Below are 14005 nucleotides of genomic sequence, written 5' to 3' on the forward strand. Positions count from 1 at the left end.
TTTTGTCCATGCACAGCACAAACGGTTGATACAGTCTCTCATGAGATATTTTTTTGTCTCCTCAAAAACTTTGCTCAAGTGATCTCGAAACAGCATTTTTCAATGCTATCATGGCCCAGAAGAAGATCTCCGAGTTCAAGTACTGCACTGTGGCCACATTATATCAGTGACCAATGGCCACAGTTATTGTTACTTGTGTTTGGGCCTAATCCATGATCAAGCGAATTGCTGAGACTGTGGCAGAATGTTGCCTAGGGCCCAAAGAGAGGGCTGAAAAAACGGCATGCCTCTGGATGGAAGATATGTCCTCATTGTGGGAGTTTCCTTTGCACCAACTTCAGCCAGTATGTCCTCAGTCAGAAGCTGCGAAGGTAGGAGATTCTCCCATTCCTTTCCTGGATGAAGAGAAGGATCAAAAAGCTAGGAGAGCTGGCTGGTCTCTGTGGGGATGGTGCCCACATCAAAAGTGTCGCTCAAATCCCATCAATGCAATCAAAGCAAGGAACCAAACTGAAGCAAAAATGGCCAACGCATACCGTGTCCGATGCATGGCGCACAGAAGATTTCCTCTCACAGTGCACCATTTCGCATGCCACATCTGAGCTGCATGCCGCACCCTGGTATGATGCACATGGCACATCTGGCGCTTATAGCACAAGAGCCACACCAATCCAAGTTCCATGGCACAAAGGATCAGAAAAAGGCAAAAAGACCGGCGTTGGATGACGCAACCATGCAGGCAAAAAACGAAGAAAGATCATGTGTTTGAGGACAAGTCAGGATCAAAGCCAGCCATGCATATGGTATCCATGGAAAACGTTTATCATCTTCACTGAGACGTGCCTGAAAAGGCTCACAGATCCTGAACTCCATCAGAATCTTCCAGAATCAGTGGACATCAACTACATCCAGCCCATTTAATGGAAAAGGGAACTCTGAAAACCCGAATGGAAGACTGTCTAGTACCTAGGCTGGGACCTTCGGATCACCTGGCCTATGACATCTTGAGGTCGGCAATTCTGCCTCTGAGATTTCGTCCTGGGGTTTAGTCCTTGTACAAGACATACTTTCAACTTCCAGTGGGAGGTTCAAATTAATTTCTCGCCTCCAGCCTGTGACATAAGGGACTTTGTCTCCAAGCACTACAAGCAGTCTGTTCCCTTCTGCCATTAGTAACAACAATGGCCAAATACTGTTACTGAAGGAGGATGTTCTACTACTGTCCCTAAGTACTAGGTCACAACAAGTGGTTGAACAAATTGTGGATATTGTACAGAATTTCTTCTCCTCTCTGTTTCCTCAGATACCACTGCCAACTTTCATTGGTATATAAAAACTCTAAATAAATAAAATAAAATAAAAACTTTTCCACCAGTGTATCTCATACTTCCAGTGACTGCCGAGGCAGTAACGCTGGGGGCACCACTGCTACCTCCTTCATCTTCTTCAGAAATAACGGAAATACTAGCACCATTATTTGTCCCTTTGAGGGACCCGTCACCAGTGCCAAGTTCAGACAGCCCAGGCCTTCCTTCTCCAGGGGAATCCCCCAGGTAGTTCAGCCTTCTGATCCACTGGAGGAACTACCAGATCATTCTTCTCCACTGGAGGATTTAACGTAAGGAAGTAAGGAAAAATTCTGATACCCTAGCAGAGGTGATGGGGATATTAAAAATATTGGACCTGCCAGTGTAAACATTCTCACTGCTGTCACATACAGTATTTATTCTCTATTTATGAACTTTTTTATACCAACATTAATGTGAAACATCATATCGGTTTACAATAAACTGAAGGTAGAAAATATATAGAACAGGTACGGGGAATGGACAAAAAAGAAATAGAACAAAATATAAATAAACAAGAAGTTTGAACTAGATAAGGAAAAAATAGAGGGAGAAACGAGTGTAACTGTATCAATGCATATTACAGGAAGGGATAATAACATGATAACAACGAAAAATGTGACAATATATATAAGTATTGCACGCATGAAGAATTGACTTGATGACAGTAAAAATAAATTAGGGTGTGAAATTCTAAGGTGGTAGGATCATGGGGCAGGGCCCTAGTCTGGGATAAAGTACTGGATAAAGTACTCATGAAGTTGTGGGAATCCACCTTTTTGGGGACAAAGGTTGCACACCAAATAGTTCTAAAATTCAGGTTAAAGAAAACATCAGCATACGGAGTAGTACAACTTCCACACAACTCTTCAATGGTGAAATCCGCTATGTGAAAAGCAAAAAAGACCAGGCTGATGACTTTGAAAAGACAGTGTTCCAGAGTGCCTTGCTCACCTCGGGGGTGCAACAGCGCTAATTCTATATGGTGCAATATTTGTACGAATGTGTGCAAAGACTAAGCCATATGTCAGATTGGAGGACAGGCAACAGATTACACCACAGCCACTCTATGATCTAGAAGAAGGCCTTCATCATCTATTAGAGTCAGTTTTTGAAGGATTTGACATCAACTCCAGAATATCAGTGGCCACAATAGGAGCAAAGCGAATGGCATGGCTGAGAGCTAGTAACATCTAGGAAGAAGTCCATGAAAAATACCTTTCCTGTTTAGGTGACAACCTGTTTGGAGAGAAGTTTTGCGAAAATGTGTCAAGTAAAAGAGCAAAATGTAACAGTTCAAGCCCTATCCCTAACTAGAGACTCGCAGGCTACGCCAAAGCACTTCTATCCTCAGCACAAACGACCTTTTTACTCTAGAAGGTTTTACTAGCCGGATCAACAATACTGGCAAACTATGTATCAGCAACCTTGACAGGAAAACTCAACCAGTGCAAGCTCGAGGACTGCAAAGGGACCAATCTCAGCAAAAATCACAGACCTAGCCAGCAACTAAGCCCCAGCAGAGTTTTTAAGCAAGACACCACTACAGCACAGCACACCTGTGGGGGAACAGGATCCAGTTTTATTGGACAGAGTAGTCAAATGTAACAAAGGACCAATGGGTGTTGTCCATAGTCCAGCAGGGCTATCACCTGAATTTTCTTAATCACCCAAACTTGCCTCTTGTTCCATCTTTCTATGAAAACCAGTCCCATCGGGCCATCCTATCCCAGGAAGTTCAGAATTTATTGAATCAAAACGCCATCAGAGAGCTAACTCCTCCCCAGTACAATTAGGGGTATTACTCCAAATACTTTCTCATTCCCAAGAAATTGGAGGGCCTTTGTCGCTCCTAGACCTCAGGGTGCTCAAAAATCATCTCCACTGAGAAAAATTCAAGATGACATCCCTGGGAACAATACTGCCTTTCATCCATCCTCACCATTGGATAAGCTCTTTTGACCTCAAGGATGCACATACTCACATCCCAATACACCCAGTGTGTTGGCGAACTCTTGTCTGCCCCCAGAGTCTTCACGAAATGCCTAGCTGTGGTGGTGGCACACTTGTGATGATTGGGAATACGGATATTCCTGTATCTAGATGATTGATTAATCACAGCCCCTTCAAAAGAAGATCCACAGAAACAACCATCAAGTGTCTAGAACAACTAGGTTTCCTGATAAACTACAAAAAGTCAAACCTATGACCGGCTTAATCACTGCAATTCATGGAAGCCCAAATAGACAAGCCAAGGCTTTTCTCCCTGAAGACAGAACCAGGACTCTCTGAGGCTTGGTGCTGCTTTTGCACCATCAGAACTCCACAATGGCTGGACATATTTTTGTACTTCTCAGGCACATAGCAGTGGCAATACATATGGTCCCCTTCACACGATTACACATGAGATACTATGATCTCAATGGGATAAATTTCTCCAACCACTGGTATTGCGAGTTTGAATGACTGGATAAAATCAAACATTTGTTGGTGGCTACTACCAAGAGTGTTGGAGATGGGTACCCCACCTCTGCCTCCATGGGGTAATCCTCAACAAAGATGCATCACCTCAGAGATGGAGAGCGCATCTTCATCAGTTCTAAACACACAATTTCTGGACTTACCAAGAATGAACATATCATGTAAACCTTCTAGATTTAAGAGGAATGCGCTAAGCATTATGAGCTTTTCAACACTAGCTTCAAGGAAAACATATAATGATCCACACGGACAACCAAGTAGCCATAGGAATGGCTCTTGGACCCTATGTCACGAAGTACTGCAGTTATCAGACTTGGCAGACCACAATGATGTGACATTGTGAACAGCATATCTTTTGGGAATAGAAAATATGGAAGTGGACAGACTAAGCAGAGGGCCTTGGCACAGGAGTTTGCAGTCTCTTCCTTTGGTGGGGATAACATAAGAACATAAGAACATGCCATACTGGGTCAGACCAAGGGTCCATCAAGCCCAGCATCCTGTTTCCAACAGTGGCCAATCCAGGATATAAGAACCTGGCAAGTACCCAAAAACTAAGTCTATTCCATGTTACCGTTGCTAGTAATAGCGGTGGTTATTATCTAAGTCAACTTAATTAATAGCAGGTAATAGACTTCTCCTCCAAGAACTTATCCAATCCTTTTTTAAACACAGCTATACTAACTGCACTAACCACATCTTCTGGCAACAAATTCCAGAGTTTAATTGTGCGTTGAGTGAAAAAGAACTTTCTCCGATTAGTTTTAAGTGTGCCACATGCTAACCTCATGGCGTGCCCCCCTAGTCTTTCTATTATTTGAAAGAGTAAAAAACTGATTCACATCTACCCGTTCTAGACCTCTCATGATTTTAAACACCTCTATCATATCCCCCCTCAGCCGTCTGTTCTCCAAGCTGAAAAGTCCTAACCTCTTTAGTCTTTCCTCATAGGGGAGCTGTTCCATTCCTCTTATCATTTTGGTTGCCCTTCTCTGTATCCATGGAGAAGGGCAACCATGGATAGATCTCTGCAACAGAGAGCAAGTAAAATGTTTTTGCTCCATTCATCCCAGTGATACAGGGAGGAACCAAATACCATCTAATTTTCATGGAACAAAGGTCTTCTTTATGCCTTTCCCCTGATTCCGTTGATCTCCAAAACAATCCAGAAATGCATGCAAGATCAGGCCAAGATGATGTGATAGCTCCGGTTTGGCTGAGACAATCATGGTATGCATATTTCATACAATTTTCAGCCAGTCATCCACAAAAACTGGGAAGCAGTCCAACCATCCTAACCCAAGAAGAAGGCTCCCTCCTGCATCCACTCCAATGTTCCCTCAATTTCACAGCATGGATGTTGAACACGTGATTATAGCACACTGGAACATAATGACCAATATTGAGGAAATATTGTCAGTTTGAAAGCCTTCATCAAGAAAAAATTATGCTTTGAAGTGGAACCAATATAAGAAATGGTGCAATGAGCATTCAGTTGACTCCCTACTTATGGTCCACAGCAGCTAGTATGTATTTGCATCAACTAGTAAAAATGGGTCTCGCAATCTCCTCAGTCACTGCCATTATGGCCTATCACTAATAAGACGAGGGGTCCCCGATCTCATTTCATCCACTAATCTCGAAATTCATGAAGGGCCTCCTTTATATTCGTCCCACTACATGTAAGCCTCTAGTTCCCTGGAACATAACATAGTCTTGACAGCTCTGATGGCAGCCCCATATGAACCTTTGAACAATGCTGAACTAAAATATTTAACTTAAACACATAAACATAGAAATGATGGCAGAAAAGAACCAAATGGTCCATCCAGTCTGCCCAACAAGCTTAAGGTAGTAACTGTCACTCTGTGCAAAGCCAAGGAATCCGTCCAGAGCGTGGTCAGGAACAAGCGAGGGTCAAAGCCAAGGAATCCGTCCAGAGCGTGGTTAGGAACAAGCGAGGGTCAAAGTCAAGGAATCCGTCCAACAGGTAGTCAGGAAACAGGAAGCTGGAACTGGAGCACAAGGACTGGAACAGGAACATGAAGACTGGAACAGGATCGGATACAGGAACAAGAACACGAACAAGCAGCAATTAAGCACACGACAGGAAGCATGGAGACCTGTTGCCAAGGCAAAGACTGAATGACGGAGTCTGAGTTAATTAATAAGGCCAAGAGACGACATCATCCAGGGCCGCGGGAAGGTTTCCCGCCACGGCCCCTTTAAAGTCAGTGAAGATGCATGCATGGCTATGACAGGCAGACTGGAACTAGGAGATGGCTGCATCTCCCCTTGACACACGTGGGGAGATCCGACTGGGACCGGAGGAGGCCGTGGAGTTGCCGGAGGAGCCTGGGAGCGTAGCAGAAGCGTGAGCACATAGGCAACTGCCAACCGCTGCCAAGGAGGAAGGGCCAGGTCCGGAACCCAGACGTCGGGGGTGAGTGGAGCCGGCCGTGGACCTGCCACGGCCAGGAATCGCAACTGGATCACAGAGCGAGGGATGCTCTTGGGAGGAAGGTTTTCTAGGAGGCCATGCTCATTACCCGCATAGCTTCCTGAGAGTTCTACATGAGCAAATACTCATGGGACATCTGTAAGCAGGTGCAGGAAGTGGCCGAGCAGCTGTCTCAGCTGCAGTAGGACACCCTCATGTCGCTGGGGCACAAAGGGCCTTGAGTGTGGGAAACACAAGGTCTGAGTGACCTACGATGTTTTTGAGATGGCATCAAGAGTCTCTGCAGTGGGAATCAGTGCCTACAGAATGGCATGGCTGTGTGCCTCGGATCTCTGACCAGAGGTACAGGAAAGACTCACTGATGTGCCATGTATTGGAAAGAATCTCTTTGGAGATAGGGTAAGGGATGTGGTGGCCCAGCTCCGGGACCACCATGAATCCTTCTAACAACTCTCTGCCAGCACTCTGGATCCATCCTCCTAGGCTAGAAAGTCAGAGAGATTGGAGCAAAGGAAATCTTTCTTTCGCCAGAGGAAGTGCTATCCTCCGCCTTCTTATTCCCATCAGCAACATCAGGGCTCCCGCTGCTGTCCCAGACAGCAGAGAGCCCCTGAGACCCAGCTGGCACCTCAGTCAACTCCATGGACGGGGTTTTGACTGGGTCACAGGGAGCATAGTCCAGTTACCCATACCCAGGGCAGTGGATCTGCTGGTTGGGGGCAGGCTGCGGTTCTTTGTGAAACAGTAGCCCAGTATAACCTCAAACCAGTGGGTTCTTTCCATCGTCCATCAGTGGTACTGATTGAACCTATTGGATGTCCTGCCAAATTGCCCATTTTGAGGGCCGGTAGCACATCAGGAGGTATTACTATCGGAGCTGTCCTCCCTTTTAATGGCCAGAGCGGTCGAGCCTGTTCCACCAGGGAAAAGAGGATGGGAATTTTACTCCAAGTACTTCCTGATTCAAAAGAAAACAGGAAGACTCCATCCCATCCTAGACTTAAGGGCCTTGAACAAATTTATCACAAAAGAAAAGTTCAAGATGATTTCCCTGTGCACACATCGAGATCTTCCCAAATTACCGGAAGTATCACCGATTTATGATTTGAAAACAGTGCTTCCAGTATTGGGTATTGCCATTTGGGCTAGTGTCAGCCCCACAGGTCTTCACAAAATGCCTGGCTGTGGTGGTGGCACACCTCTGCAGGCTTGGGGGTGCATGTTTTCCCTTATCTGGATGATTGGCTGGTCAAGAGCACATCTCAGGCACAGGCCGTCAAGTCCATGCATTTGACCATCTGGGTGTTGGAGTCATTAGGGTTCTTTATCAACTGCTCGAATTCCCATCTCAGCCTGTCACTTCACTTGGACTTCATAGGAGCCCTGCTAGACATGGCTCAGGCCAAGGCCTTCCTGCCCCGTCAAAGGGCCATCCCTTTGAAGACCATCGCAACACATTCAGCAGAGGCAGCAGGTGTCAGCATGGCACATGTTGAGGTTGTTGGACCATATGGTCGCAATCATTCATGTCATTCCCTTGACATGATTACACATGTGCAGGGCCCAGTGGACCTTGAGGTCACAGTGGCGCCAGGTCACGCAGAACCTCCAGGATCGCATTCGAGTCGAGTCACCTCGCCTCTCTGGGACGTTTTGTCCTAGTGACGGATACTTTCAGATCTGGAATGGGGGATCTCATTCCGAAGTCCTCCTACCCAAATTATCCTAACCACATATGCGTCCATCATGAGATGGGGAGCTCATGTAGATGGGCTCAGCACCCAGGGTCTCTAGTCTGGCCAGGAAAGCTGTTGCCAAATCAGTTTTCTGGAGCTCAGGGTGATCAAGTATGTGCTCTTGGCTTTCAGAGATTGGCTGTCCAACAAAGTTGTCCTGATCCAAACCGACAAACAGGTGACAATGTGGTATTTCAACAAACAGGGAGTTATGGGCTCCTACCTCCTGTGTCAGGAAGTGGTTCAGATCTGGTGATGGGCCCTGCCACACAGGATGGTGCTCAGAGCCATGTACCTGGCCATGATGGAGAATGTGTTAGCGGACAGAATTGTGCCTTCAGACTCCACAAGTGGTCCCTGGACCAGGAGGTTGTGAATTGGATATTCTGCCTCTGGGGGAGCCTGGACTTGGATCTCTTCACATCCCCTTGCAACAGAAAGGTGCCTCAGTTCTGCTCCCTGTACAGGACAAACGGTAAACCAGCCTCGGACCCACTTGCCTGACATTGGAGCAAAGGTCTTCTGTTTGCGTATCTTCCGATTTTTTTAGTGACGAAGACTGTCTTGAAGCTTCGTGAGGACAAGGGGATTATGATCCTCATAACCCCTTATTGGCTGAGACAGGGTCTGGTTTCCATTCCTATGGGAGTTGTCTATCCGGAGACTGATCAGTCTGGGGATTTCCTCAAACCTCTTCAAGTAAGATCGAGGCAGATTGCAACATCCAAATCTCCAGGCCAATCTCCAATATTGCTCACAGCCTGGATATTGAGAGCTTAATTCTGCAACCACTCGATCTTTCAGAGGATGTGTCTCTCAGAAGACGTGTCTTCTAGAAAGCCTTCCACTAGAAAGTCCTATGGACTGAAGTGGAGGAGGTTTTCCATGTGGATTGAGCCAAAGGCCCTAGATACGTTCTCTTGCCCCAGACAAAAACTGTTTGATTACCTTTTACACCTATCGGTGGTTGGCTTAAAAAACAACTCCATTAGAGCTCATCTCAGTGCAATTGGTCACCACTATGGTGTAGATAGTACACTCATCTCTGTACAGAGCCTATAGTTATACAATTCATGCGGGGCCTGCTCAATTGAAGCCTTCCATAAGCCTCCCACTGTGATTTGGTTACCTCAAAGTGGTATTAGCTCAGCTGATGAAAGCTCCTTTTGAGCCACTGGGCTCCTGTAACCTGAAGTACCTGACCCTGGAAGGTCATATTTTTGGTGGCTGTCACCTCAGTGAGCAGGGTCAGCGAGTTCCAGGTCTTAGTGACTTATCCACCTTACACTAAGTTTTATCATGACAGAGTGGTCTTGCATTTGTACCCTAAGTTCCTGTTAAGGTGGTGATGGACTTCCATCTTAATCAGTCCATCAGCTTGCCGACATTTATTTATTTAAAAAGGTTTTTATATACCGCGTTTACACACAAAGTGGAACTAAGTGGTTTACAAAATTAAAAACATTCAAAATAATATTAAGAAATAAAAGGAAATTACACGAGCTAAAAGTAAAGGTATAATTACAACCACAAAAATTGAAGTGGAGCAAGGATGGATTTGAAAAATAGGGTTAGCAATGCAGGTCAGGGAAAGCTTGTGTAAATAAGTAGGTTTTTAACGCTTTCTTAAAGTCGTGTTTTGAGGTGAGTTGACGGATGTAGTTGGGTAAAGCGTTCCTTAATTTGGGACCTGCAACGGAAAAAGTGCGGTTGTGAGTTAGGTTTAACCTGGCAGTTTTTACAGTGGGAACTTGGAGATAGTTTTTATCAGAAGAGCATATGTTGCGGTGGGGTTGGTAAATTCGGAGAGTAGAACATAGCCATATAGAGGCAGTATTGTGAAAACAAAGTACGAATAAGCATTACGATTTTGTATTGAATTCGGTGACGAATGGGTTACCAGTGTAGTTGCATAAGAATTGGAGTTATGTAGTCCCTACGTGGCGTATTGGTAAGAAGTCTGGCTGCGCAATTTTGAATCATTTGAAGAGGTTGTATCGAGTGTTCAGGAAGACGAACGTATAGTGAGTTGCAATAGTCAAGACCGGTTAAGATGAGGGAATGTAACACAGCGCAAAAATATTTAGGAAAAAGTAACAGGGCTGGATATTGCACCAAGGTAAACGAAGCCTGCATAGTTTGGATTGAAAATGAGCCTTAACCTTCTATCTGGAGTGGATAGAAGCCCAAAGACAGTCCGCCTAACTTTTTTGTTTCTTTTGAAAGGAAAAGGTTGGGCATTGCCATTGCCAGACACTATCAAATTGGCTAGCAGATTGCATCCCCTTCTGTTATTCCCAGGCAGGACTGCATCTTTGGGGTCTTATCAAGGCTTATTCATCCGAGCCATGGCAGCGTTGGTGACATACTTGCAATCAGTTCCCATGGCGGAGATCTGAAAGGTTGCAATGTGGAGTTCTCTCCACACATTCTTATCTCACTATTGTTTGCATAGTGGTGCACAGTAGGTTTGGCATACACAACAAAAGTGCAAGAGTGGTGCACAGTAGGTTTGGCCATTCCTTTGGAATCTGTTTGAAGTGTAGAACCCAACTCTCTCCTGCCTAGAGCCCATTGTTTGGGTTCAGGCTGTCTCCCCATTTGTTACCAACAGCATCATTGATGTTTTGCCCGTTGGCATCTGGTTTGGGTATCTGTTGGTCCCCTTTTATCTTGGGAAGCAGCCTGTAGCTAGGGATTCATCGCCACTCTGTGGAGTTGGGTTTCTCCTATTTGTTGATTCATATATAATTCTATGTTATAAGACTGAAGAGGGATCCCGCATGGATGCATGGTTTAGGGTATGCTGGGCATGCCTGGTTTGGCAAGTCAAAATTCTAGAAACTTTGACATACGTTTTCCATATCGGGGCGCCTTCTGATGATGTCACCCATATGTGAGAACTAACATCCTGCTGTCCTCAGAGAATACCTGTTACAGGTAAGCAACTCTACCTTCAGATGTGACTGCAACGTACAACCTTGCCCCACTGCCCCAGAATCTGTGAATTCATTGTGGAGTGCTGAGGTTGTTAGCCCTGTTGCCCCATTTTCTCCATCTCTCTTCTCAGGTAAAAACTTGATGCTCTTCCTTAGAGGCTGTGAATGCATGGCAGGGTGCTGTGGCATTAACTTGTGTCTCTGTTTTTCTCTCTCTCTCTCTGTGCTGCCAGGTACAGAGGATACAGTTGTATCTATAGCCACCTGGCATGGTCGTGCTTGTTTCCCTTCTCATCACTGTAGCCAAGGAGAATGTGTATCTCCCAAAATGCAAGATCAAGTGGTTGGTGCATATTGCTTTATGTGTGTGTGTGTGTGCTTTGGGATGGGATGTTGGTGTAAGCGAGTTTGCTGCTGAGCTTTGAGCTGCAGGTGAAGTGTTGCTGAGTGTGTTTGCTCTCTCCCCTCTTTCCCCTCCTTTCTCTGTTCTTTTCAGCTCTCTGTGGGCTGGCTCCTATTTCTCTGTAGGCTGCAGCCGCATTAGATTTCAGTACTGGAGGGAGAGAAGAAAGCCTGTGCTGGAGAAATGTTCAGCTGGCTGCACACAGTTCCAGGATTACAGACTGTACTTCGGGAGAGCTTATCCCCCTGCTTACTGCAGTTTCCTCTTTGATAAGTTGTGAGGAAGATTGCTCCATACCTGGTGACTCTGTTACCCTCTTCATCTCTGCGGCTGAGGATACTGCTTGACAAAACGGATTCTTCTGAGAAAGTAAGATGTGATTCTCTTCTGCTGCTTAGGTTAATGTTTCTTTGCTGATGGTCCCAATTCCAGGGATTCATGTTCATTTGTCAAGTCAGATCTCTGCTTTCTGAGGGCCTGGGGCACTCTTTGATCTGGAGTACCGTACTATATGGATAATAAAGTTTTGCTGGCATTGGAAGATGCAATAGTTCGTTTGCTTTTGGAAAGAAGATTCAAGCATTTTCAGACTTGCTGTGAAGAGGTAGGTGAGTCAGTTTCCCTTATTACTAAGTGATTTCTTGCATGATTCTTGGTTCTGGTGGCTTTCTATAGAAAACATGGCAACCCTCAGATACTGTAAAAAAAAAAAAAAAAAAGGGAGATTGCATGGGAGGAGATACTTCTTAAGAAGTGAAAGAAAAAAATCCTGCTCTGTCATTAAACATTCATCACTTCTGATTGTTCAGTATTCAAATGAATGTAAAATAAAATCCACTATCACCTCATACCTGCAGGTGCTTCTTCGGGTTTGGTTGTGCATTTAAACAGAAAGCAGGATTTGGACTTAAGGTATAATACATAGGACAGTACTATTTTAAACTGAATAATTAGCTGCTGTAGTAATATGCCATTGGGAGGATTTGTTTGGAACAGGGTGGTGGCAAAAAAACAGTTTGCCTTACAAGTGGAGAAGTAAGCTAGTGGTTAGAGCAGTGGGCTATGAATCAGGGTAACCAGGATTCAAAGGTCACTGCTGCTTCTTCTGACCTTGGGTAAATTATTTTACCTTCCATTGCCTCAGGTACAAATTTAGGGGGTCATTTACTAAGGTAAGTTTTCTCCCATTTTGTGTCTATGGGAAAAATGCTTAGTAAATCAGGCCCTTAGATTGTAAGGAGAGGGAAGTACCTGAATTTAATTTGCTTTGAAATGCCGACAAGTGGAATATAAATAAAAATATCTTTATGTACAGTTAAGTTGACTGTATATATGTGAGTGAGTTCCTCTTTCTCTGTAGTGTTGTTTAGGTGTTTGTAATTAGGTGAGTTCCTGGTTTCTCTGGTGTGGCTCAGCTGCCTGTTACCGCATGAGTTCCTATTGCATCTCTTATGTGGTTATTTATTTATTTATTTATTTAGCACTTTTATATACTGATATTCAAGTAACAGAGTTACCAATCAAGTTGGTTTACATTCCAACAATAACCATGACATAAGAATGTCTTACAATAAACAGGATGATCGAACTTGGATACATCCTGTTTATTGTAAGACAATAAACAGGATGGTTAGGTAGGTGTCTGCCACTGGGTGAATCCCGGTGTCTTTCTCATATGGTTAACTTGTATGCTTGTGAATAGATGATTGTTTTTGATTGGGTAGGGTGATTCTGAGACTGAGCCTCTCTGGTTTGATTAGGTTAATTACCTGTAATTGAGTCCCTGTGCCTTTCGGGTACACTTAGATTGCATACCTGTGACTGAGTGAGTGCCTGCTTTGTTTAATCTAGGTGACAGAGTGTTCCTCTTCCTCTGTTGTTAGATTAGATCAGATGCATGTGATAGAGTGAGTCTCTTTACCGTTCTGATTTGATTGTTAGAAGCTTTTGACCACAATTCCCTGTGGTCTCCTTGGATTGGTTAATTTGATTGGGTAAGTGTCTGTGTCCTCCTGGTTTGGTGAGCTTGCATGATAGTGACTGAATAAGTCCCTGTGTCTTTCTTGTTTGATTAGGCTGTGTATGTGTGACTGAATCTGTGTTACCCTTTTTTGATTAAGTTAGATGCCTGTGATTGAATGAGACAATTTTTCTGTGGTTTGATTAGCTGAATGCCTATGACGGAGTACTTGTGGTTTTATTTATTTATTTATTTAATTTATTTATTTATAGACATTTGATATTCTGCCTTTTACCAATAATGACTTCAAGGTAGATTTCAATTGATTTAATTAAACAATTGCAATTTATATAAGTTATAGTAGTGATCAGATTCACAGCACGATAAATAATTTCAAGTCCTTAAAAGCAGAGAGAGTTAGATAAGAGGGAATGGGGTCTCTGCAGAGATTTGATGAGGTTGGATGCCTGTGATCAAGTAAATTCTTGTTTTTATCTTGTTTGATAAGGTTGTATACTTGGGAGTAAATTAATCCCTGTATTTCATTTGGAAAGGTTGGGTGCCTGTGAACAAACAAGTCCCCTTCTATCTCTCTGGTTTGGTCAGATTGTATGATTGAATGAGTGAGTCTGCCAATCTGGTTTGGCCATATTGTTGGACTGAATGAATCTGTCTCTCT

Source organism: Rhinatrema bivittatum, chromosome 9, assembly GCF_901001135.1.
Source record: "Rhinatrema bivittatum chromosome 9, aRhiBiv1.1, whole genome shotgun sequence".
NCBI classification, from domain to species: domain Eukaryota; kingdom Metazoa; phylum Chordata; class Amphibia; order Gymnophiona; family Rhinatrematidae; genus Rhinatrema; species Rhinatrema bivittatum.